The 23646-nt window shown below is 47.5% G+C and overlaps 1 protein-coding gene and 1 pseudogene across 1 annotated transcript in view; both read left to right on the top strand.

Moving 5' to 3' along the window:
- LOC106585945 (ras-GEF domain-containing family member 1B-A) overlaps positions 1-23646 on the top strand; it is a 147849-nt gene that overhangs the window by 20291 nt on the left and 103912 nt on the right. The gene's annotated exons all lie outside the window — the stretch shown is intronic.
- On the top strand, positions 3945-22406 carry LOC123730390 (uncharacterized protein DDB_G0271670-like; annotated as a pseudogene).

The following is a 23646-nucleotide window of genomic DNA, read 5'->3' as shown; positions in this document are numbered from 1 at the left end:
CCAATAGCTGTCCTTCAACCCTCCAAGATCCCCCCCCACACAGTTCCCCAATAGCTGTCCTTCAACCCTCCAAGATCCCCCCCCACAGTTCCCCAATAGCTGTCCCTCAACCCTCCAAGATCCCCCCACAGTTCCCCAATAGCTGTCCCTCAACCCTCCAAGATCCCCCCCACAGTTCCCCAATAGCTTCTCCCTCAACCCTCCAAGATCCCCCCCACAGTTCCCCAATAGCTGTCCCTCAACCCTCCAAGATCCCCCCCACAGTCCCCCAAGAAAAAAAATTAAAAATAAAATGAATTCCATTCCCCCAAGAACCCCCACAATGCACCAACAACCAAGAGAATGAACTAAAGAGACAAAAGGAAAAGACAGAAGAAAACAGCAAACAACAACGCAAAAATAAATAAATAAATAAATAAATACATTTAAAACAAAGGACATCAAGGACAACTGAAATCATAACAGCAATGCCAGCTGTATATGTTTGTGTGCATGTCTGGCACTATTACATGTATGTGTGTGTGTTCTTGTATGTGTTTATTTGAATGCGAGTGTGTGTATATGCATGTGTACAAACACCTGCACGGCATCAGCCTCAGGCAAACCGGCATTAGTTGTAAAAACACTGCCACTTAGTGTCATTCAAATGTACTTTTTATATTGTTTTATTTGACTTTAAAAAAAAAAGGTTTTATCTTTGACCATCATTCTCTCTCTCACACAACAACTCCACTCCCACTTGTCTCCAATTCCACATCCCAACCCTCAGCTTCCCTCAGCCCATCCCGTCTATCTCTGCTGGCCAACCACTTCCTGTTTCAACCCATCCCAACCCTCAGCTTCCCTCAGCCCATCCCATCTATCTCTGCTGGCCACCCACTTCCTGTTTCAACCCATCCCAACCCTCAGCTTCCCTCAGCCCATCCCGTCTATCTCTGCTGGCCACCCACTTCGGGTTTCTACACAACACATATCTTTCAACTATGTTGTGATGTTTAACGTACAATTTCAATCTATCTAATCGAATAGAATCCACAGATTGCGAGTTGAAGATAAATACTTCTACTAAGAGTATTAGTATATTAGTAATTGACTGACCCGGTCTCTCCAGATCTCCTAACAGTGCTATTTGTAGGGTAAATTTTAGATCAATGCTATGCATTTTCAGCCATTCCTGGACCTGAGACCAGAAACAGGCTACCTGAGGGCAATACCAAAATAAATGGTCTATTGATTCTGTATCCTCACAACAAAATCTGCAGAGCTTCGTTGATTTTATGCCCCAAATATTCAACATTTTGTTGGTGGCAAGAATTCTATATAATAATTTTAGCTGAAAAGCACGAAGTCTTGAATCTTGTGTTGTTTTAAAAATCAACTCATACACCCTGTACCATGGAATCGGTACATCAAAAATCTCTTCCCAAATATTTTGCCATTTGTATAGCACAGTTGTCAACATCCTGGTCCTCAAATGAAACTGGTATACTTTCCTATTTATGCAATTTTTATTCCTCTGACAGTTTTGATCCTTTTATAATGGGCAGACAGACCAGTTCCCTACCTCCTCCCGCTGCCACCCGCCTCCTCCATTTATGGGGCAATACTGTAATCAATTGGTTGTACTCTTGGATTGAGCAGACCTTCCCGTACAATTATGATAACTCCATGAAGGACATAACTCTACCATTCCAATTTACAATATAATTTAAGAACAAAATACCCTTATCAAACATCTTTTGCACAAATACAGTTCTTTTATCAACCAGCACATTAGAGTTCAGCCATAATATTTTTTTGTAATATTTGTTCTATCTTTTCAGATGGATGAAATTGTATCCAGCTCTGTAATGCTTGTTTGAAAAAGAGAGATACTTTGAAAAGAAGTATCATTTTCAATTAATCTAAAATGAGACATGGCAATCTGCACAAAGGCAAAAAGGCCATTTTTAAACAATGGATGAGCTTTTCTTAGTAATCTACTTGAGAACCATTTAGGGTTCAAATGAAACCTTTGAATGAGTGAAGCTTTCAGAGAGAGGTTTAGTGCTTTTTATATTAAATAATCTCAACCCACCCAAATCATATTCATTATATAGATAGGCACGTTTAATTTCGTCTGGTTTAGCGTCCCAGATAAAGCGGGAAAAAAATGTGCTCCTATAATTTGAAAAACCAATCAGCAGGAGTAGGCAGCGCCATAAGTAAATAAACTGACATATAGAATGTACAAATTACCTCGACTAACGTGTACACTTCCTCACATTGACTCGGTACCGGTCCCACCTGTATATAGCCTCGTTATTGTTATTTTATTGTGTTAACTTGTTTTTTTGTTTTTTTTTACTTTAGTTTATTTAGTAAATATTTTCTGAGCTCTATTTCTTGAACTGCATTGTGGGTTAAGGGCTTGTAAGTAAGCATTTCACGTTAAGGTCTACACCTGTTTTATTCAGCACATGTGACAAATTTGAATTCATAAAAAAAAAAAAAAAAACGTAGCTACTGAAATGCAAGCAGCAGGCGATGAGACCAGTTACAGATAGTATTACAGTACCAAAACGTAACAATATTTCACTCAAGTCAACCTTACCAATAGGATTATAATACAGTCACCAGTACTATTCATATTTACCTACTGGATCTCCTTACAACAAACAAACAAGAATATGAAACAAAGATGATTCACTTTATTTTAAAAGGCGATGTAATGGTGAATGAATCACACATAGTTAAATCTGGTAGCTGCAAGCTGTCTGTGTTTACATCCCTCTCAGTCCAATCACCAAAGATGGCTAAAATAGAGGGAGAGAGGTTACAAGAGAAAAAGATGGGGGGGGGGGGGACGGACGTTTCAGCAGGACAATAACATAAAACAACAAGGCCAAATCTACACTGGAGTTGCTTACCAAAAAGACAGTGAATGTTCCTGAATGGCTGAGTTACAGTTTTGACTAAAATCTGCTTGAAAATCTTTGGCAAGACTTGAAAATGGTTGTCTAGCAACGATCAACAATCAACTTGACAGAGCTTGAAGAATTTTGAAAAGAATAAATGGGCAAATGTTGGACAATACAGGTGTGGAAAAGCTCTTAGAGACTTACCCAGAAAGACTCACAGATGTAATCGCTGCCAAAGGGGATTCTAACATTTGTATTTATTTTTTATTTAACTAGGGCAAGTCAGATAAGAACAAATTCTAATTTACAATGACGACCTACACCAGCCAAACCCGGACGACGCTGGGCCAATTGTGCGCCGCCCTATGGGACTCCCAATCACGGCCGGTTGTGATACAGCCTGGAATCGAACCAGGATCTGCAGTGACGCCTCTAACACTGTAATGCAGTGCCTTAGAAGCCCCATATGGCGGCGCACAACTGGCCCAGCGCCGTCCGGGTTATGTATATTGACTCAGGGGGTAGAATACTTATCTAATCGAGATATATTAGTGTTTTATTTTTCATAATTTCATAATTTTTCTTCTACGTTGACGTTAGATTATATCGTTGACAACAAAAAAAAGACAATTTAATCCATTTTAATCCCACTTTTGTAACAACAAAATTTGGAAAAGTAAAGGGGTGTGAATACTTTCTGAAAGCACTGTTAAATTTTTTTTACAAATAATATTGTTACGGGGTTTTCATCAGACAGCGACGTAAGCTAGAGTGGTGGGTGTTGTTTTCAAGGCAAAACATTCATCCGACTGAACGTGTACATCATAAACTATCGACGGGCAGAGGAAGACATTTGTCAAGGTTTCCTGTGATTCTTTGTGAATAGACATATCATTACCATCCTATACATGGTGCATCCCCTGTGTAGCCCCATACGTAAATCAGTTTTACAAAAATTCATCCTCACTCACCTATACTGGAAACCAAATACACCACTCTCTGAAATAAGATCAAACTCTTAAGGACATCCTTTCATACGAAAAGATGCACGTAGGATGGAGGTAAACTATTCAGTTTACGTCATGAATGTAAATAACTAAACGGGCCCAGAGATCGGACAGTTTAGTATGTGAGGACACCATGAAATACTGCCTTATCAGTTAGGGAGGGGACACCATGAAATACTGCCTAATCAGTTAGGGAGGGGACACCATGAAATACTGCCTAATCAGTTAGGGAGAGGACACCATGAAATACTGCCTAATCAGTTAGGGAGGGGACACCATGAAATACTGCCTAATCAGTTAGGGAGGGGACACCATGAAATACTGCCTAATCAGTTAGGGAGGGGACACCATGAAATACTGCCTTATCAGTTAGGGAGGGGACACCATGAAATACTGCCTAATCAGTTAGGGAGGGGACACCATGAAAGACTGCCTAATCAGTTAGGGAGGGGACATCATGAAATACTGCCTAATCAGTTAGGGAGGGGACACCATGAAATACTGCCTAATCAGTTAGGGAGGGGACACCATGAAAGACTGCCTAATCAGTTAGGGAGGGGACACCATGAAATACTGCCTAATCATCTCTCTGCAAAGCTCTCTCCAATTCTACACCAGCTGTCTCCCTGAAACAAATGGTTGTTTTGTCTTTATGTCTTTATGTGAAGGCAGCAGTGTAAAGCAAACTCTTCGCCTCGTAAAACTGAGGAGAATGACCTTCCTGTTTGAGTGCATCACAAAGACACCCTACTCCCTATGTGTCCTGGTCAAAAGTAGTGCACTACGTTGGGAAAAGGGGGCATTTGGGACTTCACTTTTGTCTTCTGACTCGTGGGGTGTCAGAAGTGTGTGTGTGTGTGTGTGTGTGTGTGTGTGTGTGTGTGTGTGTGTGTGTGTGTGATAGAGTTTGTGTGTGTGTGTGTGTGTGTGTGTGTGTGTGTGTGTGTGTGTGTGTGTGTGTGTGTGTGTGTGTGTGTGTGTGTGTGTGTGTGTGTGTGTGTGTGTGTATGGTGTGTGTGTGTGTGTGTGTGTGTGAGACCAGTGTTATGGATGGCTTATTATGGCCTTGACAACTCCAGATGAGTTTTCACCACTTCCATTCAACATAACCGACCCCAGAACCAACCCCAGAACCGACCCCAGAACCGACCCCAGAACCGACCCCAGAACCGACCCCAGACCGACCCCAGAACCAACCCCAGAACCGACCCCAGAACCAACCCCAGACCGACCCCAGAACCAACCAAGTCTGTAAATGTGCGTGCATGGTCTGGCTAGCAGCACGGCTGACTGGCTGGTTGTTTGCAATCTGTACGTCTCTGAGATATGTGTGTGTGTTTTGGCCGTGCGTATCTGAGTAGATGTTTTTTGTTTCGACTGAAATGGCAAGTACACTTCTTGGTCTGGAAAGCATCAGAACTCAATGAAAACAATCGTCCAACTCTTCAGCAGGGGTGGGGAACGTAGGAATCCTAATGATTCAATCCCTGAATGGTTTGGATTTATATCAAGCCCTCTGCATCAGGATCACCATCATCTGCCTGGAAATCAAACACTTCCTGTAGAGTTTTTGGTCACCACTCCCTAAAGCCACACAGACCCTCAGAACTGACGAAGGACGTGATGAAGGGACTAAGAAAGGACGTGTGGTCTTTGTGTACATCCCAAATCTCCACCAATCACACACACCGAGACAATGTGATGATTGACGTTAGAAGAACACCGTAATGTTCCTCCCCCTCTCAACCCAATCTCAGACGAAAACAAGGTCTGTCATCGGGGCGTTTGCTAAATGGTTTTGGTGCTAAATGTTCTGTGTCAGTGAGAGGGAGGGGGAAATATGCCTGGAAATCAAACACTTCCTGTAGAGTTTGGTCACCACTCCCTAAAGCCACACAGACCCTCAGAACTGACGAAGGACGTGATGAACGGGTCTCCGTTCTTCAGTCCAGTACAACATGCAAAACATGTCATCTAAATGTGAAGTTATGAGCCAAAACCCAGTGCTCTGGGTTATGTAAACAGACCTTCAACAAAATCATAGAGATCCTGTTAAATTACTATTATTATTACTATTATTATTATTATTTTCATTATTACTATTATTATTGTTATCATTATTATTGGTATTATTATTATTATTGTTATTGTTGTTGTTGTTATTATTATTGTTATGGTATTGTTATTATTGTTATATTATTATTATTATTATTATTATTATTATTGTTATTATTATAGTTATTATTATTGTTATTATTATTGTTATTATTATTGTTATTATTATTACTATAATTATTATTGTTATTGTTGTTGTTATTATTATAGTTATTATTGTTATTATTATTGTTATTATTATTGTTATTATTATTACTATAATTATTATTGTTATTGTTGTTGTTATTATTATAGTTATTATTGTTATTATTATTCCTATAATTATCATTGTTATTATTATAGTTATTATTATAGTTATTATTATTGTTATTATTATTGTTATTATTATTGTTATTATTATAGTTATTATTATAGTTATTATTATTGTTATTGTTATAGTTATTATTATTGTTATTATTATTACTATAATTATCATTGTTATTATTATAGTTATTATTATAGTTATTATTATTGTTATTATTATTGTTATTATTATTGTTATTGTTATAGTTATTATTATTGTTATTATTATTACTATAATTATCATTGTTATTATTATAGTTATTATTATAGTTATTATTATAGTTATTATTATTGTTATTATTATTGTTATTATTATTATTATTATTCCTATAATTATTATTGTTATTATTATAGTTATTATTATTGTTATTATTATTACTATAATTATTATTGTTATTGTTATAGTTATTATTATTGTTATTATTGTTATTATTATTGTTATTATTATTACTATAATTATTATTGTTATTGTTATAGTTATTATTATTATTATTATTATTATTGTAATATTGTATTCTAATCCCAGAATGGTTGTGATGTAACAGTGGCTTTCATGACGCCAACAATGGTTTACTGGTACACACAAATGCATGAATATCCACTTCTAAGGTTCTCCGGATGCCCTTGCATCTTCGCAGAGTGGTTTATATTTCAGGAGGTCAAGAGGTCAGGAGAGATGATCTTTTCAGATAGACGACTGGGATTGCACAATAGAGGAAGTGGTTCACTTCACTGAGTTAAGGGGTTGAGTGGTGGTGGTGGGGGGGCTGTATTACTTCTGATTTTGTCCACTTGGTATTGTAGGAATGTGAGATCAAAGAAGTAGCCTGTACGATCCATTCCAGGGATACCCAATTCCATCTCCCGGAGGGCCGAAACGCTCCTGGTTTTCATCCTCTTCCTCTAAAAGGAGATACTAGTTCAGACCTGGGACACCAGGCAAGTGGAATTAACTACTGTTTCGGCCCCCCCAGGACCAGAATTGGGCAATCCTAAATTCTATTCAGTCTCGCCGTACCATTCCACAGATTGTGTTCAGTATCAGAATTATTAGAATGGACATTCCCCTGTCAAGGCTTGATCTGCTCTGATGCTATTTCTATGGTCAGTGTTAGAAGAAGCAGAGGACTGGTTTTGTTATTCACATATTCATCCCAACATACCATGCTGTGCAACCTGAAATGCCATGGTTTGCCTCCCTTGCTCTCACTGGCTGTGCCATCTACATTTTCACATTTTAGTCATTTAGCAGACGCTCTTATCCAGAGCGACTTACAGTAGTGAATGCATACATTTCATACACTTTTTTTCTGTGCTGGCCCCCCGTGGGAATCAAACCCACAACCCTGGTGTTGCAAACACCATGCTCTACCAACTGAGCTACAGGGAAGGCTCTATCTACACACAGCTTGTCTATTCTTGTCTGTGTGTGTTTGGGTGTGTGTCTGTGTATGTCTCTGTGTGTGTGTGTGTCTCTGTGTGTGTGTGTGTGTGTGTGTGTGTGTCTGTGTGTGTGTGTTTGGGTGTGTGTCTGTGTATGTCTCTGTGTGTGTGTGTGTCTCTGTGTGTGTGTGTGTGTGTGTGTGTGTGTGTGTGTGTGTGTGTGTGTGTGTGTGTGTGTGTGTGTGTGTGTGTTTTCTCTCTCTCTCTGTGTGTGTTTTTCACTGTGGTGTTGTTTATTCGGCACCTCAACATGGGAAAGCTGGCATATCGTTCTGGAAGTTTGCATTGTGCATTGTTGTGGCTCGATGCAAGCGAACACATCCCGTCCAGACTGTGTATTTTACTGCAGGGCTGTGTACTTCACTGCAGGGCTGTGTAATTTACTGCAGGGCTGTGTACTTTACTGCAGGACTGTGTACTTTACTGCAGGACTGTGTACTTTACTGCAGGGCTGTATACGTTATTGCAGGGCTGTATACTTTACTGCAGGGCTGTATACTTTACTGCAGGGCTGTATACTTTACTGCAGGGCTGTATACTTTACTGCAGGGCTGTATACTTTACTGCAGGGCTGTGAACTTCACTGCAGGGCTGTATACTTTACCTCAGGGCTGTATACTTTACTTCAGGGCTGTATACTTTACTGCAGGGCTGTAAATTTTACTGCAGGGCTGTATACTTTACCTCAGGGCTGTATACTTTACTGCAGGGCTGTTTACTTTACTGCAGCGCTGTAAACTTTACTGCAGGGCTGTATACTTTACTGCAGGGCTGTATACTTTACTGCAGGGCTGTATACTTTACTGCAGGGCTGTGAACTTTACTGCAGGGCTGTATACTTTACTGCAGGGCTGTGAACTTTACTGCAGGGCTGTTTACTTTACCTCAGGACTGTATACTTTACCTCAGGGCTGTGAACTTTACTGCAGGGCTGTGAACTTTACTGCAGGGCTGTGAACTTTACTGCAGGGCTGTATACTTTACTGCAGGGCTGTATACTTTACTGCAGGGCTGTATACTTTACTGCAGGGCTGTATACTTTACTGCAGGGCTGTGAACTTTACTGCAGGGCTGTGAACTTTACTGCAGGGCTGTGAACTTTACCTCAGGGCTGTGAACTTTACTGCAGGGCTGTATACTTTACCGCAGGGCTGTGAACTTTACCGCAGGGCTGTGTACTTTACTGCAGGGCTGTGAACTTTACTGCAGGGCTGTGAACTTTACTGCAGGGCTGTATACTTTACTGCAGGGCTGTGAACTTTACTGCAGGGCTGTGAACTTTACTGCAGGGCTGTATACTTTACTGCAGGGCTGTGAACTTTACTGCAGGGCTGTGAACTTTACTGCAGGGCTGTGAACTTTACTGCAGGGCTGTGAACTTTACTGCAGGGCTGTGTACTTTACTGCAGGGCTGTGTACTTTACTGCAGGGCTGTATACTTTACTGCAGGGCTGTATACTTTACCTCAGGGCTGTATACTTTACCGCAGGGCTGTGAACTTTACTGCAGGGCTGTGAACTTTACTGCAGGGCTGTGAACTTTACTGCAGGGCTGTATACTTTACTGCAGGGCTGTGAACTTTACTGCAGGGCTGTTTACTTTACCGCAGGGCTGTGAACTTTACTGCAGGGCTGTGAACTTTACTGCAGGGCTGTATACTTTACTGCAGGGCTGTGAACTTTACCTCAGGGCTGTGAACTTTACCGCAGGGCTGTGAACTTTACTGCAGGGCTGTGAACTTTACTGCAGGGCTGTGAACTTTACCTCAGGGCTGTGAACTTTACTGCAGGGCTGTGAACTTTACTGCAGGGCTGTGAACTTTACTGCAGGGCTGTATACTTTACTGCAGGGCTGTGAACTTTACTGCAGGGCTGTGAACTTTACTGCAGGGCTGTGAACTTTACTGCAGGGCTGTGAACTTTACTGCAGGGCTGTATACTTTACTGCAGGGCTGTGTACTTTACTGCAGGGCTGTATACTTTACCTCAGGGCTGTGAACTTTACTGCAGGGCTGTGAACTTTACTGCAGGGCTGTGAACTTTACTGCAGGGCTGTGTACTTTACTGCAGGGCTGTATACTTTACTGCAGGGCTGTGTACTTTAATTAAGGACCAATTGAAATGTGCTCCGAGTTCATAGTTCTCGATTTCCATCAATCACACACACCGAGACAATGTGATGATTGACGTTAGAAGAACACCGTAATGTTCCTCCCCCTCTCAACCCAATCTCAGACGAAAACAAGGTCTGTCATCGGGGCGTTTGCTAAATGGTTTTAGTGCTAAATGTTCTGTGTCAGTGAGGGGAGGGGGAAATATGCCTGGAAATCAAACACTTCCTGTAGAGTTTGGTCACCACTCCCTAAAGCCACACAGACCCTCAGAACTGACGAAGGACGTGATGAAGGAACTAATAAAGGACGTGTGGTCTTTGTGTACATCCCAAATTGTCCCCTATTCCCTATATAGTGCACTACTTTTGACCAGGGTCCTATGGGGACCTATTCCCTATATAGTGCACTACTTTTGACCAGAACCCTATGGGGACCTATTCCATATATATATATATAGTGCACTACTTTTGACCAGGGCCCTATGGGGACCTATTCCCTATATAGTGCACTACTTTTGACCAGGGCCCTATGGGGACCTATTCTCTATATTTAGTGCACTACTTTTGACCAGGGCCCATGAGGCTATATGGGGAATAGGGTGCCATTTGGGACTTACATTTTGACTGGGAGATAATCCAACAGGATAATCCTCTCCTAGATCGCCCCCCCCCCCCCGCCCTTCCTGCAGTACTCTCTCTCTACGTGGACTAAACTCTTCCTGCAGTACTCTCTCTCTACGTGGACTAAACAGACCGTTATGGCCTGTTACTCTTCCTGCAGTACTCTCTCTACGTGGACTAAACAGACCGTTATGGCCTGTTACTCTTCCTGCAGTACTCTCTCTACGTGGACTAAACTCTTCCTGCAGTACTCTCTCTACGTGGACTAAACAGACCGTTATGGGCTGTTACTCTTCCTGCAGTACTCTCTCTACGTGGACTAAACAGACCGTTATGGCAAGTTACTATTCCTGCAGTACTCTCTCTCTACGTGGACTAAACAGACCGTTATGGGCTGTTACTCTTCCTGCAGTACTCTCTCTCTACGTGGACTAAACAGACCGTTATGGGCTGTTACTCTTCCTGCAGTACTCTCTCTCTACGTGGACTAAACTCTTCCTGCAGTACTCTCTCTCTACGTGGACTAAACAGACCGTTATGGCCTGTTACTCTTCCTGCAGTACTCTCTCTACGTGGACTAAACTCTTCCTGCAGTACTCTCTCTACGTGGACTAAACAGACCGTTATGGCCTGTAACTCTTCCTGCAGTACTCTCTCTCTACGTGGACTAAACTCTTCCTGCAGTACTCTCTCTACGTGGACTAAACAGACCGTTATGGCCTGTTACTCTTCCTGCAGTACTCTCTCTCTACGTGGACTAAACTCTTCCTGCAGTACTCTCTCTCTACGTGGACTAAACAGACCGTTATGGAACTAAAGATGGATTAACCTATTTTCTGGAATTTTCTGTCTTACCTTTGCAGTGAAGTGGTGTGTGTGTGTGTGTGTGTGTGTGTGTGTGTGTGTGTGTGTGTGTGTGTGTGTGTGTGTATATTCAATTCGTTTGGATTGTTCCATGGAGCGCAGGCTTTTGGTCACAAGCTCCGTAAATAGCAGCCCCTCGTGGCGTGTTTAGACAGCCTGGGATCCAGATGCAGGTTAGTGCGTACGTAGGCTTACTGTACGTGGCCTCCAGATTGCAGGCCTGCCTAAAACCAGAGTAAAGCAGCTGGTGTTTCGGTGGTTATGGGACAACCTAGCTGTGTGGAGGAGAAGTTGCCTTTTGTTTTCTCGAGTGTCAATAACCCTTGCAATTGTTTGTAGTCCTTTGTGGAGTGATGTGATTTGTTGATTCAATAAAGTATTTTCAAGTTAGTTTCGGGGTTTTACTATCCTTGTGGGGACCAGAAGTCAACGATTGTGGGGACATTTCACCACAGCCCACAAGGAAACATGCCTTCAACTGAAATGTGTCGTCCACATTTAACTCAACCAGAGAGGTGCGGGATGGGGGCTGCCTTAAATCGACATCCACGTCTTCGGCACCTGGAACGACAGACTTTTACCTTGTCAACTCGGGGGTTCGATCCAGCAACCTTCCGGATAGAGCAGCAAGTAGTAGGAGCAAAGCAGTAGCAGCAGCAGTAGTAGTAGTAGCAGTAGTAGTAGTAGTAGTAGTAGGAGCAAAGTAGTAGTAGTAGCAGTAGCAGCAGAAGTAGCAGTAGCAGTAGTAGTAGTAGCAGCAGCAGTAGTAGCAGTAGTAGTAGTAGCAGTGGTAGCAGCAGCAGTAGCGGTAGCAGCAGTAGCAGCAGTTGCAGTTGAGCAGCAGCAGCAGCAGCAGCAGCAGCAGCAGCAGCAGGCAGCAGCAGTGCAGCAGCAGCAGCAGCAGCAGCAGCAGCAGCAGCAGCAGCAGCAGCAGCAGCAGCAGCAGCAGCAGCAGCAGCAGTACAGCAGCAGAGCAGCAGCAGCAGCAGCAGCAGCAGCAGTTGCTGTAGTAGCAGCAGTTGCAGCGGTAGCAGCAGCAGCAGCAGCAGCAGCAGCAGCAGCAGCAGCAGTAAGCAGCAGCAGCAGCAGCAGCAGCGAGCAGGGCAGCAGCAGCACAGCAGCAGCAGCAAGCGAGCAGCAGCAGCAGCAGCAGAGCAGCAGAGCAGCAGCAGCAGCAGCTGCTGTTGCAGCAGCGCAGCAGCAGCAGCAGCAGTAAGCAGCAGCAGCAGCAGCAGCAGCAGCAGCAGCAGCAGCAGCAGCAGCAGCAGCAGCAGCAGCAGTAGCTCGCGCTGCAGCAGCAGCAGCAGCAGCAGCAGCAGTAGCGGCCAGCTGTTGCAGCAGCAGCAGGCGTGCTGCAGCAGCAGTTGCAGCAGCAGCAGCAGCAGCAGCAGCAGCAGCAGCAGCAGCAGCAGCAGCTGCTGCTGTGCAGCAGCGCAGCTGCGCTAGCAGCTGCAGCAGCAGCAAGAGCAGCAGCAGCAGCAGTGGGGCAGCAGCAGCAGCAGCAGCAGCGTTAGCGTAGCAGCAGCGAGCAGCAGCAGCCGCGGCAGCAGCAGTTACAGCAGCAGCAGCAGCAGCAGCAGCAGCAGCAGCTAGTAGCAGCAGCAGCAGCAGCAGCAGCAGTTGCTGCAGCAGCAGCAGCAGCAGCAGCAGCAGCAGCAGCAGCAGCAGCAGCAGCGTTGCAGCAGCCGCGTGCTGCAGCAGTAGCAGTAGCAGCAGCAGCAGCAGCAGCAGCAGTGCAGCAGCAGCAGTAGCTGCCAGCTGTTGCGTAGCAGCAGCAGCAGCAGCAGCAGTAGCAGCAGCAGCAGCAGTAGCAGTAGCAGCAGCAGGCAAGCAGCAGCAGCGCAGCAGTAGTAGCAGCAGCAGCAGGCGTAGAGCAGCAGCAGTAGCAGCAGCAGCAGCAGCAGTAGCAGCAGCAGCAGCAGCAGCAGCAGCAGCAGCAGCAGCTAGCAGCAGCAGCAGGAGCAGCAGCAGCAGCAGTAGCAGCAGCAGCAGCAGCAGCAGCAGCAGCAGACGCAGCAGCAGCAGCAGCAGCAGCAGCAGCAGCAGCAGCAGCAGCAGCAGCAGGCAGCAGCAGCACAGCAGCAGCAGGACAGCAGCAGCAGCAGCAGCAGCAGCAGCAGTAGCAGCAGCAGCAGCAGCAGCAGCAGCAGCAGCAGCAGCAGTGAAGCAGGCAGCAGCAGAGCAGCAGCAGCAGCAGCAGCAGAGCAGCAGCAGCAGCAGACAGCAGCAGCAGCAGCAGCAGAGAGCAGCAGCAGCAGCAGCAGCAGCAGCAGCAGCAGCAGGCAGCAGCTGGCAGCAGCAGCAGCAGCAGCACAGCAGCAGAGAGGCAGCAGCAGCAGCAGCAGCTGTTGCAGCAGCAGCAGCAGCAGCAGCAGCAGCAGCAGAGCAGCAGCAGCAGCAGCAGCAGCAGAGCAGAGCGCTGCAGCAGCAGCAGCAGCAGCAGCAGCAGCAAGCAGCAGCAGTAGCAGACAAGCAGCAGCAGCAGCAGCAGCAGCAGCAGAGTCAGCAGCAGCAGCAAGCAGCAGCAGCAGTTGCAGCAGCAGCAGCAGCAGCAGCAGGCAGCAGCAGCAGCAGCAGCAGCAGCAGCAGCAGCGGTAGCAGCAGCAGCAGCAGCAGCAGGAGCAGCAGCAGCGCAGTAGCAGCAGCAGCGCGCAGCAGCAGAGCAGCAGCAGCAGCAGCAGCAGCAGCACAGAAGCAGCAGCAGCAGCAGCGTTGAAGCAGCAGCAGCAGCAGCAGCAGCAGCAGCAGCAGTGAGCAGCGCAGCAGCAGCAGATGAGCAGCAGCAGCAGCAGCAGCAGCAGCGAGCAGCAGCAGCAGCAGCAGTAGCAGCAGCAGCAGCAGTTGAGCGCAGCAGCAGCAGCAGCAGCAGCAGTAGCAGCAGCAGCAGCAGCAGCAGCAGCAGCAGCAGCAGCAGCAGCAGCAGGCAGCAGCAGCAGTCCCCGCAGCAGCAGAAGCAGCAGCAGCAGCAGCAGCAGGAGCAGCAGCAGCAGACGAGCAGCAGAGCGCAGCAGCAGCAGCAGAGCAGCAGCAGCAGCAGCAGCAACGAGCAGCAGCAGCAGCAGCAGTAGCAGCAGCAGCAGCAGCAGCAGCAGCAGAGCAGGCAGCAGCAGAGCAGCAGCAGCAGCAGCAGAGCGTGCCAGCAGCAGCAGCAGCAGCAGCAGCAGCAGCAGCAGCAGCAGCAGCAGCAGCAGCAGCAGCAGCAGCAGCAGCAGCAGCAGCAGCAGCAGCAGCAGCAGCAGCAGCAGCAGCAGCAGCAGCAGGCTGCGCGGCAGCAGCAGCAGCTGCAGCAGCAGCAGCAGTTGAGCCAGCAGCTGCCGCCGTGCAGCAGCAGCAGCAGCAGCAGTTGCAGCAGCAGCAGCAGCAGTAGCAGCAGCAGCAGCAGCAGCAGCAGCTAGCTGCAGCAGCAGTAGTAGTAGTAGTAGTAGCAGCAGCAGCAGCAGCAGTAGTAGTAGTAGTAGTAGCAGCAGTAGTAGTAGTAGCAGTAGTAGTAGTAGTAGTAGTAGTAGTAGTAGTAGTAGTAATGAGGGAGGAGGGGAACAGCTCAGTACATAACAGAACATGTCCAGAATCCTCCCAAAACGGACCAAACCTGACCTTTCAATTCCCCCCAGAGCTTCTCTCATAAAAGGAGATTCTATTTTCATGTCTATGGCGTCACTACTCACTCACTGACTGACTGCATGCATATCATCACAGGACTCTGGGAAAACATTGATGATTGTTACTGAGTCAACTTTTCTGGATAAATACATTTAAAATGAATAGAATTTAGCTTCAGTCCAACAAGGGACATGGGAGAGAGTATTATGATCCTCCATGAATACAAACCCATTCATTTTTAAACTGTAGCAAAGTAGTAGCAGTAGCAGTAGTAGCAGTAGTAGCAGTATCTAATTCAATGTAATTGCAGGGGGAAAAGCTTCTTGTGTTTCTCTGAGAATTAATGCATTCTAAGCCTTTATGAATGAACTGAATGTCCATGGCTCACTTGAAAAATACATATCAATCTCAATGTGACTTCCATGTTAAAAAAATAAAGGATAAATACCTCAAAATAATAAATACAGGGGTGGATTTCCTTAATAAGTGAAGGGATATATTAAAGGGATTAAAGTTCAACCTTTAACTGGAGACATATTTACATGCCTGTATTCATGGCTGTATTCAAGCCAAGGGAAGCCAGGCTTCCCCAAAAATATTACCGATAAAAATAAAATATACAATTTTACAGACACTCTTATCCAGAGCGACTTACAGTAGTGAATGCATACATTTCATGCATGTTTTTTTTTTTGTTGTACTGGTCCCCCGTGGGAATCGAACCCACAACCCTGGCATTGCAAACACCATGCTCTACCAACTGAGCCACACGGGACCACATAAAGTAACGTATCTTTCGTCTGTCTCTGTGTTTTCATAATTTTCAGTAAATTTGCAAGTTGCTGAATCTCACCAGAGAAATCATCAGAGCGAGGGAAACAGAGCTCCTCTGTCTCAGTATGTGTAACACATGTATCTGATTCTGTCTGTAACATTTGATTGATTGACGCCAGCAAGCATTTGGCCTCCCTTAAATAAAACAATTATCAAATAATTAGCCAATCAGTGTTGAGCTGAACTCAACTGTGGCTTGTCCAGGTGCAGCAAAACACTCCCAGGGAGGCCAGTCTGCATTTGGCTTCAGACCAATCAAATCACTCCTAAGCTAAATGTCATTTTCAGAAAAACGTGTCCGTTTCTAGTCTGCTCGTGTTGATGTCCTGCTAGCTTGCTAAATTGTCCCTTTACTAAGCCATGGCTGGAGATTGGGATTTGGACTTGTGCTTTTGACTTAATTCTCTATTCAGGCCAATGATTATGATGGAGACTCTGATCTAACCATAAATGAATATGTTGTGCCATTGGCCTGAGTTGATTGAAATTCAATACGTAGCCTAGTAGACTCACGTTAGCTAGCTAGCAAATTTAGCTGGTTCATTGTTGCCCATGTGAGGAAGTTAGGCTAGTCTCAGCAGCCATCATTCTCAGGTCAGGAGTTCAGGGTTGAACTTTAGGTTAGGCATGTTTAACATTTACTTAACATTACGACTTCAGGAACACTATAGGTTTCTATACTAGATCTCTTGTTTAGAATGTATATTCCTATCAAGCAATTTCCTGAGAGGAAAATCTGTATTTTTTTCACTCCATTCCAAACATTCTGTATTCCGTATCCAGCCTGTTAGCCCTGAGGGGAGGTCTCTGTATCCATCCATTTAGCCCAGAGGGGAGGTCTCTGTATCCAGCTGTTTAGCCCAGAGGGGAGGTCTCAGTATCCAGCTGTTTAGCCCAGAGGGGAGGTCTCTGTATCCAGCTGTTTAGCCCAGAGGGGAGGTCTCAGTATCCAGCTGTTGAGCCCAGAGGGGAGGTCTCTGTATCCATCCATTTAGCCCTGAGGGGAGGTCTCTGTATCCATCCATTTAGCCCAGAGGGGAGGTCTCAGTATCCAGCTGTTTAGCCCAGAGGGGAGGTCTCAGTATCCAGCTGTTTAGCCCAGAGGGGAGGTCTCTGTATCCATCCATTTAGCCCTGAGGGGAGGTCTCTGTATCCATCCATTTAGCCCAGAGGGGAGGTCTCAGTATCCAGCTGTTTAGCCCAGAGGGGAGGTCTCAGTATCCAGCTGTTTAGCCCAGAGGGGAGGTCTCTGTATCCATCCATTTAGCCCAGAGGGGAGGTCTCAGTATCCATCCATTTAGCCCAGAGGGAGGTCTCAGTATCCAGCTGTTTAGCCCTGAGGGGAGGTCTCTGTATCCATCCTTTTAGCCCAGAGGGGAGGTCTCAGTATCCATCCTTTTAGCCCAGAGGGAGGTCTCAGTATCCATCCATTTAGCCCTGAGGGGAGGTCTCTGTATCCATCCATTTAGCCCTGAGGGGAGGTCTCTGTATCCATCCATTTAGCCCTGAGGGGAGGTCTCTGTATCCAGCTGTTTAGCCCAGAGGGGAGGTCTCAGTATCCAGCTGTTTAGCCCAGAGGGGAGGTCTCTGTATCCATCCATTTAGCCCTGAGGGGAGGTCTCAGTATCCAGCTGTTGAGCCCAGAGGGGAGGTCTCTGTATCCATCCTTTTAGCCCAGAGGGGAGGTCTCTGTATCCATCCTTTTAGCCCAGAGGGAGGTCTCAGTATCCAGCTGTTTAGCCCAGAGGGGAGGTCTCTGTATCCATCCATTTAGCCCTGAGGGGAGGTCTCTGTATCCATCCATTTAGCCCAGAGGGGAGGTCTCTGTATCCATCCTTTTAGCCCAGAGGGGAGGTCTCTGTATCCATCCTTTTAGCCCAGAGGGGAGGTCTCTGTATCCATCCTTTTAGCCCAGAGGGGAGGTCTCTGTATCCATCCTTTTAGCCCAGAGGGGAGGTCTCTGTATCCATCCATTTAGCCCAGAGGGGAGGTCTCTGTATCCAGCTGTTTAGCCCTGAGGGGAGGTCTCCATATCCAGCTGTTTAGCCCTGAGGGGAGGTCTCCATATCCAGCCTGTTAGCCCAGAGGGGAGGTCTCCATATCCATCCATTTAGCCCTGAGGGGAGGTCTCAGTATCCATCCATTTAGCCCTGAGGGGAGGTCTCAGTATCCATCCTTTTAGCCCAGAGGGGAGGTCTCTGTATCCATCCTTTTAGCCCAGAGGGGAGGTCTCTGTATCCATCCTTTTAGCCCAGAGGGAGGTCTCAGTATCCAGCTGTTTAGCCCAGAGGGGAGGTCTCTGTATCCAGCTGTTTAGCCCTGAGGGGAGGTCTCCATATCCAGCTGTTTAGCCCTGAGGGGAGGTCTCCATATCCAGCCTGTTAGCCCAGAGGGGAGGTCTCCATATCCATCCATTTAGCCCTGAGGGGAGGTCTCAGTATCCATCCATTTAGCCCTGAGGGGAGGTCTCAGTATCCATCCATTTAGCCCTGAGGGGAGGTCTCAGTATCCATCCATTTAGCCCTGAGGGGAGGTCTCAGTATCCATCCATTTAGCCCAGAGGGGAGGTCTCAGTATCCATCCATTTAGCCCTGAGGGGAGGTCTCAGTATCCATCCATTTAGCCCAGAGGGGAGGTCTCAGTATCCATCCATTTAGCCCAGAGGGAGGTCTCAGTATCCAGCTGTTTAGCCCAGAGGGGAGGTCTCAGTATCCAGCCTGTTAGCCCAGAGGGAGGTCTCTGTATCCAGCTGTTTAGCCCAGAGGGGAGGTCTCTGTATCCAGCCTGTTAGCCCAGAGGGGAGGTCTCTGTATCCAGCCTGTTAGCCCAGAGGGGAGGTCTCTGTATCCAGCCTGTTAGCCCAGAGGGGAGGTCTCTGTATCCAGCCTGTTAGCCCAGAGGGGAGGTCTCTGTATCCAGCCTGTTAGCCCAGAGGGGAGGTCTCTGTATCCAGCCTGTTAGCCCAGAGGGGAGGTCTCAGTATCCAGCCGTTTAGCCCAGAGGGGAGGTCTCAGTATCCAGCCATTTAGCCCAGAGGGGAGGTCTCCATATCCAGCCTTTTAGCCCAGAGGGGAGGTCTCTGTATCCAGTCTGTTAGCCCAGAGGGGAGGTCTCTGTATCCAGCCTGTTAGCCCAGAGGGGAGGTCTCAGTATCCAGCCGTTTAGCCCAGAGGGGAGGTCTCAGTATCCAGCCTTTTAGCCCAGAGGGGAGGTCTCAGTATCCAGCCGTTTAGCCCAGAGGGGAGGTCTCAGTATCCAGCCGTTTAGCCCAGAGGGGAGGTCTCCATATCCAGCCTTTTAGCCCAGAGGGGAGGTCTCCATATCCAGCCTGCTAGCCCAGAGGGAGGTCTCCATATCCAGCCTTTTAGCCCAGAGGGGAGGTCTCCATATCCAGCCTGTTAGCCCAGAGGGGAGGTCTCCATATCCATCCATTTAGCCCTGAGGGGAGGTCTCAGTATCCATCCATTTAGCCCTGAGGGGAGGTCTCAGTATCCATCCATTTAGCCCTGAGGGGAGGTCTCAGTATCCATCCATTTAGCCCTGAGGGGAGGTCTCAGTATCCATCCATTTAGCCCAGAGGGGAGGTCTCAGTATCCATCCATTTAGCCCTGAGGGGAGGTCTCAGTATCCATCCATTTAGCCCAGAGGGGAGGTCTCAGTATCCATCCATTTAGCCCAGAGGGAGGTCTCAGTATCCAGCTGTTTAGCCCAGAGGGGAGGTCTCAGTATCCAGCCTGTTAGCCCAGAGGGAGGTCTCTGTATCCAGCTGTTTAGCCCAGAGGGGAGGTCTCTGTATCCAGCCTGTTAGCCCAGAGGGGAGGTCTCTGTATCCAGCCTGTTAGCCCAGAGGGGAGGTCTCTGTATCCAGCCTGTTAGCCCAGAGGGGAGGTCTCTGTATCCAGCCTGTTAGCCCAGAGGGGGAGGTCTCTGTATCCAGCCTGTTAGCCCAGAGGGGAGGTCTCTGTATCCAGCCTGTTAGCCCAGAGGGGAGGTCTCAGTATCCAGCCGTTTAGCCCAGAGGGGAGGTCTCAGTATCCAGCCATTTAGCCCAGAGGGGAGGTCTCCATATCCAGCCTTTTAGCCCAGAGGGGAGGTCTCTGTATCCAGTCTGTTAGCCCAGAGGGGAGGTCTCTGTATCCAGCCTGTTAGCCCAGAGGGGAGGTCTCAGTATCCAGCCGTTTAGCCCAGAGGGGAGGTCTCAGTATCCAGCCTTTTAGCCCAGAGGGGAGGTCTCAGTATCCAGCCGTTTAGCCCAGAGGGGAGGTCTCAGTATCCAGCCGTTTAGCCCAGAGGGGAGGTCTCCATATCCAGCCTTTTAGCCCAGAGGGGAGGTCTCCATATCCAGCCTGCTAGCCCAGAGGGGAGGTCTCCATATCCAGCCTTTTAGCCCAGAGGGGAGGTCTCCATATCCAGCCTGTTAGCCCAGAGGGGAGGTCTCCATATCCAGCCTTTTAGCCCAGAGGGGAGGTCTCCATATCCAGCCTTTTAGCCCAGAGGGGAGGTCTCCATATCCAGCCTTTTAGCCCAGAGGGGAGGTCTCCATATCCAGCCTTTTAGCCCAGAGGGGAGGTCTCCATATCCAGCCTTTTAGCCCAGAGGGGAGGTCTCCATATCCAGCCTTTTAGCCCAGAGGGGAGGTCTCCATATCCAGCCTTTTAGCCCAGAGGGGAGGTCTCCATATCCAGCCTTTTAGCCCAGAGGGGAGGTCTCCATATCCAGCCTTTTAGCCCAGAGGGGAGGTCTCCATATCCAGCTGTTTAGCCCAGAGGGGAGGTCTCCATATCCAGCCTTTTAGCCCAGAGGGGAGGTCTCCATATCCAGCCTTTTAGCCCAGAGGGGAGGTCTCAGTATCCAGCTGTTTAGCCATATGGAATGGAAGTTGATTACAGAACTCATGGTTTTGGAAATACTCTCAGCAATTATGTCTCAGAATAGGAGGGAGACGTAAATCAATTTCACATCTTTTTAAACAACACATTTTATCCATGCACATCGTGGTGCGTGTGTGTGTGTGTGTGTGTGTGTGTGTGTGTGTGTGTGTGTGTGTGTGTGTGTGTGTGTGTGTGTGTGTGTGTGTGTGTCCCCACCACAATAGAAAATTAACAAATATTTGACCAACTTGGGACATTTTGTTAACACCTAGAAATCGCATTTGACCTGGTGGGGACTATGGGTTAAGGTTAGAATTAGTTGTTAGAATTAGTTTTAATGTTAGGGTTAGGAGCTAAAGTTAGTTTTAGGGTTAGGAGCTAGGATTAGGTTTAGGGTTAAGGTTAGGGAAAATAGGATTTGTGTGTGACTGTGTGTGTGACTATGTGTGTGTGTGTGTGTGACTGTGTGTGTGACTGTGTGTGTGACTGTGTGTGTGACTGTGTGTGTGACTGTGTGCGTGACTGTGTGCGTGACTGTGTGTGACTGTGTGTGTGACTGTGTGTGTGACTGTGTGTGTGTGTGTGTGTGACTGTGTGTGTGACTGTGTGTGTGACTGTGTGTGTGACTGTGTGTGTGACTATGTGTGTGACTGTGTGTGTGTGTGTGACTGTGTGTGTGACTGTGTGTGTGACTGTGTGTGTGACTGTGTGTGTGTGTGTGACTGTGTGTGTGACTGTGTGTGTGACTGTGTGTGTGACTGTGTGTGTGACTGTGTGCGTGACTGTGTGCGTGACTGTGTGCGTGACTGTGTGCGTGACTGTGTGCGTGACTGTGTGCGTGACTGTGTGCGTGACTGTGTGCGTGACTGTGTGCGTGTGAGAAAGCCGGGCTCATCAGGACCTCTTTCAGTTTCTGAGGTTTCCAGGGTTGGGGTCAATTCAATTTCAATTCAGGAAATAGACCAAAATTCCAATTCTCTTCAATGCTTTTCAATGCGGAAAAATGTGTAATTGTAATTTGGATTACTTTCGTAATTGACTGGAATTTGAATGGAATTGACCCCAACACTGATGCTTTTATTTGGCAGACAAAATGACGGATGTTTACAAACGGTGCCAATCACTTTGTACCCCTCTTGTTATTTTTAGAGGGCTCTAAAATTGAAATACATGTTTACGGTAGCTCCTAAAAAATACAATCAAAGTTCAAAACAGCTGGTCCCTGGGGTTCCTGTAAACACTAGCCCAGCCACAGCCAAGAACATTCTTGTGTTCCAAATGGCGCCATATTTCCCTATACAGTGCACTACAGTTCAATACTTTTGACCAGGACCCATAGGGCACTGGTTAAAAGTAGTGCACTATGTAGGGAATAGGGTGCCATTTGGGACAGACAGAAGTGACTCTGAGGGCAAGCTGTGGACTGTTTCTTCTCATCTCTCAGCCTTGCTTTCTTCTCAGCCTCAGACGAACTTCCTTGTTTCCCTGCCAACCACCACAATTTGTGTTGTTTTTCCTCTCTGTCCCAGTCTTCCCATGAATCTTGTTTGACCACAGGAGTTGAGCTGAGGGCAACAGTGTTGACCACAGGAGTTGAGCTGAGGGGAACAGAGTTGACCACAGGAGTTGAGCTGAGGGGAACAGTGTTGACCACAGGAGTTGAGCTGAGGGGAACAGTAGAGTGTGCACTGAGTTGAGAGATGTACTGTATTCTTTGAATTCATTTCAAAGGAGTGGGTGGTTGTTTTGGCACTCTCTCTGTTTCTCGCTTTCTTTCTTTCTCCCTCTCTTTCTTTCCCTCTCTCTTTGAGTAGATGGACTGAGTTCTCCCATGATGCCATAGCCATGCCCCACAGCAGTGATGTGACAAAGGGACACAGATGGATGGTGGCACAGTGCTGGCCTGGCTTCAGAGTGCCGTGCAGAGTGAGAAGTCTCAGTTCCAAATGACCGACTGCTGTCTGTTACATGATGTCTCACAATGATGTAACAGAGTTCAATGAACATCCTTCCATCTTATTTCTTTATTTGAGTGGAGGCACTAAGGGCCGGTTTAAGAGAGGTTGGGATGGGGGGGATGAAAGGACGTAGAGAGGTTGGGATGGGGGGAGGTAGAGAGGTAGGGATGGGGGGGATGAAAGGACGTAGAGAGGTTGGGATGGGGGAGGTAGAGAGGTAGGGATGGGGGGGAGGTAGAGAGGTAGGGATGGGGGGAGGTAGAGAGGTAGGGATGGGGGGATGAAAGGACGTAGAGAGGTAGGGATGGGGGGAGGTAGAGAGGTTGGGATGGGGGAGGTAGAGAGGTTGGGATGGGGGGGATGAAAGGACGTAGAGAGGTTGGGATGGGGGGAGGTAGAGAGGTAGGTATGGGGGGATGAAAGGACGTAGAGAGGTAGGGATGGGGGAGGTAGAGAGGTAGGGATGGGGGATGAAAGGACGTAGAGAGGTAGGGATGGGGGGAGGTAGAGAGGTAGGGATGGGGGGAGGTAGAGAGGTAGGGATGGGGGGATGAAAGGACGTAGAGAGGTAGGGATGGGGGAGGTAGAGAGGTAGGGATGGGGGGAGGTAGAGAGGTTGGGATGGGGGGGATAAGAGGAGGTAGAGGGGTAGGGATGTAGAGAGGTAGGAATGGGGGAGGTAGAGAGGTAGTGATGGGGGAGGTAGAGAGGTAGGGATGGGGGAGGTAGAGAGGTAGGGATGGAGGTAGAGAGGTAGGGATGGGGGAGGTAGAGAGGTAGGGATGGGGGGATGAGAGGAGGTAGAGAGTTAGGGATGGGGGAGGTAGAGAGGTAGGGATGGAGGTAGAGAGGTAGGGATGGGGGAGGTAGAGAGGTAGGGATGGGGGGGATGAGAGGAGGTAGAGAGGTAGGGATGTAGAGAGGTAGGAATGGGGGGAGGTAGAGAGGTAGTGATGGGGGAGGTAGAGAGGTAGGGATG

This window comes from Salmo salar, chromosome ssa24 (genome assembly GCF_905237065.1).
Source record: "Salmo salar chromosome ssa24, Ssal_v3.1, whole genome shotgun sequence".
Taxonomy (NCBI): domain Eukaryota; kingdom Metazoa; phylum Chordata; class Actinopteri; order Salmoniformes; family Salmonidae; genus Salmo; species Salmo salar.
The sequence above is the reverse complement of the archived record's forward strand: the minus strand, read 5'-3'. Positions and strand labels throughout refer to the sequence as shown.